At 35.3% G+C, this 4,716-nt stretch overlaps 1 pseudogene; it reads right to left on the reverse strand.

Moving 5' to 3' along the window:
• Positions 1-2,258: 2,258 nt before the first annotated feature.
• Positions 2,259-4,347, reverse strand: LOC149260980 ((+)-3-carene synthase 2, chloroplastic-like; annotated as a pseudogene).
• Positions 4,348-4,716: the final 369 nt, after the last annotated feature.

The raw sequence follows: 4,716 nt of genomic DNA on the forward strand, positions 1-4,716 counted from the left end.
ATATATATATATATATATATTAAATTTAAATTTCAAAATATTAAAATAAAATAATACAAAAGAATAAAATATATAAAAAAAAATTGTCCGCATGGGGTAGCTCAAGTGGCAATGGCCGTGGAAATGAAGTCTCACCGAACCGGAGATCTTGGGTTCGATTTTTGTGCTACCCTCCCTGGAAATGGGGTGAATAACGAACATGTAAAAACTCGAAAATGAGAAGGTCCCACCTAAGCTTACAATATATATATATATATATATATATATATATATATATATATATATATATATATATATATATAAAACAAAATTTAAAGACAATCAAAACAAAACATATGAAATCAAACAAGGAGCCACTACCGTGGCGGTAGTCCCTGCCGGGGTCTGCAGGGAACTTAGAGAAGGTGCCAACTTTGCAGAAACCATATTTAACTTTGCCTTTGGATGAGCAAATGTGATTAATGAAGAGTTTGGTGGGTGCAGCAATCACATTCCATCCAACATAAAACTCAGTTTTGTGCTTTGTGATACAAATATTATATTTCTACTGTAATATAATTTACTGTCTAAATATTTGTTAAGAATAAAACTTCTAATTTAAAAACAAAAAATCGAACTTCCATAATCTATTACATTAATTTATTAAGATATTTAAATTAAAACATTATTTTATATAATAAATATGCTTATAAAATGTTTAAATTAAAATTTAGCAAACTGTCTATCCAGAAGTTATGAAATTGACCAATTAATTGTTTCCCTAAAAAATAGGAGGTTGTATTTGGGAGTGGGAAACAAAATCTCATTAATGATCTAGCAACTACCTGCCACTTTTTGGTGAGGTGGAGATAGTTACTAACCACAAAAGAGTGGTAGATTGGAAATTGATAAAAATCTTGTGTTTGATTTCTTTTGGCTCATTGTGAGAAAAAATGCTAAAGAGAAGCAATATCCTTGAGGGGATAATGGTTGGATGCAATATCAATGTTGAGAGGAGCCAAGTACTCAACTACTAGTTTTCCCAAACTACTGATTTTGAAGTCAGTGTCCTTACCTATTGTTCTTTTTTCTTTGGAAAAAGTAAATAATTATGTTTTTCATTAGCAAATTCTATGGAGAAGAAAGAAAATAATTTAGTTACATTTTACTTACTCATTTTCCATAGTAAAAGAAAAGGAAAAGAGCTAGTTATAATTTTATTAGAGAATTTTGAACTGTAAAGAGAAAAGGGCTAATTGTTTTGTTTTATTTTATAAATTTTATATAGTAGAAAACTTATGGTTATATTTTTATTCATAAATATTGTGTGGAGGCCTATTAAAGGAAGAAAACTAGAAATTATGTTAAAGAAAACAATCGCATACATAGTAGACATTTAATGTGTTAATTGAGAAACTAAACATGAAGGTATTTGTTGAAACTAGATAGGTATTGGTTATGTATACAAGTCTATTAGAAAAATAATTATATAACTTAAATGTTTTCTTCATAATCGAAAACAATACTCAATACATGAGAGGCTCATATCATTTTATAAATAATTATGTTTCAGAGGAACTACATGTCCCAAAAGACGTGAAAGAAAACAATTAACAAACATTTCGGAGGTTAACAGTCGGGAGATTCCTCTTGGAACAAGAGAAATCACACCCATGTAGAATGAGAAACCAAAATTTGGGTACCTTAGACGTGGCGGAAGAGTTGAATAAGTTGAAATCAAGCCATGCCAAATTTGGAAAAGTTAAAGGAAAAAGCTATGTTCAAAAGAGAAATCGGTACCTGAAATAAGCATATACGAAATTAATAATTAGTAAACAAGAACTGGATAAATAACACAAAGAAAATTTAGCAGGAACAAATGTGAAGAAGGTTATAAAAATAACTTGAAAATAAGTTACAAAATTTTGATGGCTTCTTCCACCTATACAAGAGTAAAATTAACTTATTTACTATACATAGAAAAATGGTTGCTATCTAAAATAAAGACAACAATGTTATAGGTAAAAATAATTAAAGATTGAACTCAAAATTTATAAAGTGAATAAAGTAAATAACAATGTAAACCCGGTGATTACATTATTTTAACCTATGTAAAACAAATAATTTATTTTTGGATAAATACGAATCTAAACTCTATACAATGTGGAAAGGAAATAATTGCTGAGTAATTAAGAACTTAAATTCATAATTATTTTTGGGTAAATTTACCAAATGCGTAGCCGAGGAGAGCAGAGCACCGAATAACTTGAAAACCGCCACTAGCCCGAAACCATCATAGCAGCTCCCAAAGAGTTGATGATAAGATGACACGTTTTAACACAACTCAGTCTGAATGTAGCATGTTCAGGCACCATGTCAATGCCGGAGACCAAAGTGTAGAATTTCACGTAACGATGTCGAATGAAGGTTAGCTCTGGGCAACCCCATTCTTTCCACCATCTACACATACAAATGACATGTTATTTTTACTTTATTCATTACTCAAATCCATTTCGACTATGAAAAATATAAAAAAAGATAGGCTCATCACCTCCACGGACATTGTAACTCTTTCTGTTGTAGAGAATGGAAAATATTGAACTCCAATTTCGCACGTTCTAAAAGTTTTTTAGTGTTCGCATCTGGGGTTGTGAAAGCAAATGGACTAAGAGTCAAATCATAATTTTAAATAGAAGGTACTAAGCAGCAGATTTCATCGATAAAGGCTAGAAAAGCATGATATCTGCAAGTCCCACTAGTCAATGGCAACACAACCATAAACACATATAATGAGCCTTACCCGCTGATCGTATTATCTGCAAGGATGTCGATGTAACTCCTAGCTTCCAGTCTAGGCAAATTTGAGTGCCAACGATAATCCAAAACGTATTGTATCCGATACCACAAGATTGAAACAATCATGATGGGATGAATTCAGATAGAAACAAAGATTATATGATGTAAATAAGCAAATGTGAGAATATAAGTACTGCTGCCTCAGTTCTCGTGAAAGTCCCGAGACTGGAAGCGTTTGTAGGGCTGCTTTTAAATATGCAGCAGCGAATTTTCCAGCCTCTTCCAGAACTTTTTCCTCGGGAAAAGCAATGAGAGAAGCTCGAAATAAATTAAAAATGCTTCTTATCTGCAACTCTGTATCATTGGCGGAAGCGGTAAACTGTCCCATTTGGTCTTTAAAGTGTTCAAACACATCTACATTCAACGCAATGAAGGTAGCTATTCATATTTACCGGCAGAGACTCGTTTGGTTATATCATTAAAGTATTAAACGAGAGATGAATTAGTAAAACGTGGATACCCGAAGACACAGTATATCCATGCAGTCGAAAAATTCGAAAGCCCAGGGAAGTTGTGTTGAGATCGGTAAAAGCACTCTCTCTCCCACATCCAATCCCTTTTTCACTCCAATATCTGCGGCCAAAATTATTCTGGTTTGATTGTGCATTCGTCCTCAAAACATAAACAAAAAGTTTGAAGGCTGTCGGGACTGACCTGTAAACATAGTCAAGAGCAACTTTTATTTCAGTTTGGAAATGTCTGTCGATCCCCAAACGTTCAACATTATCGACCATCCAAAGCTGTTGAAGGAGATCATTGACAGGACTGATTAATTCTCCATCTGCAATCGAAAATGAGTTGAAAATCTCCTTCACTTCCCCAATTTGTCTGTCAGCATGCTCACCGTACGAAGATACCTAAACAATATACAACTAAAGTTAATCGCCGTTCAGTTCAGTTCTCTTCAAGAGACCAAGGGAAAATTATGACAAACTCGAACACAATCAAGTTACAGAGAAAGAGAAAACAGTTCCATCAATTTCGAAGAATTGAATGGAGGAATATGCAGGGTAAACTTAAATGAATGTAATTACCCCATAAGGTTATGAAAGAGATCGTATGAAATTGTCGTCCCAGAGGTTAGAATGATAATCGCCTATGCGCCTTTTTACGCCATCATCAGATACGGCAGTGGCCAAACTCATCCTATTGGAAGCCGCCACAGATTTTCCTCGCCTAGACATTTGCAGTGTTGCGATTTCTCTACGGAGAGCCTTATGCTCTGTAAGATTTGGACACGCAGGAGGAAGCCAACGGCACAGCGGAAATAAGAGACATTCCTGCTTCTAGAAGCTGAAAATAATGAACTGAAAAATCGATCAATGCTAGAACCTGCTCCTGCCATTGCCTATATAAAGAGACCTTACAGCTCCTGTCATCCCTCTTGATAAGACCGAAAACTTGTCTACAAAGAGCCGAAAAGCTAAAAAATTTAGGTAGAATACTAGAAAACGAAAGGAAGAAAGCCTTCCCTGAAACAAATGTGAGCCAAGACACGGAGGGAGCACTCAGGACTCCTCGCGCAGAGGAGAAAAGAACCAAAACCAAAGAAGTACCAGTAAGCTAATATAGCGAGTACATGGGGAGATGACAAATGGTTCGAAGTGCCTTACATGCAAGCTAATGCACCAGGAGCTGACAGGTGGAGCCTCATGCATGTAGCCATAGAAACCTACTATAAGCTGACAGAATGCTAAGTGAAGCACAGGTGCCATATACAGAGAAGTGTAGACTCCCTGAAGACACGTATAATCAGCTAAGGTTTCGCACAGACATATCACCCATTTCAAAGTGTATGAGGCTCGCTGGTTGGATGCCTAAGCAGAGATCACTAGTTGGTCGCTAAGGCGATGCTCTTTCCCGCGGCTCGCCCCTTCGACC

The sequence above is a fragment of the Pinus tabuliformis genome, chromosome 6, assembly GCF_031772625.1.
Source record: "Pinus tabuliformis cultivar Carrire ecotype Pingquan chromosome 6, CPIR1, whole genome shotgun sequence".
Lineage (NCBI taxonomy): Eukaryota > Viridiplantae > Streptophyta > Pinopsida > Pinales > Pinaceae > Pinus > Pinus tabuliformis.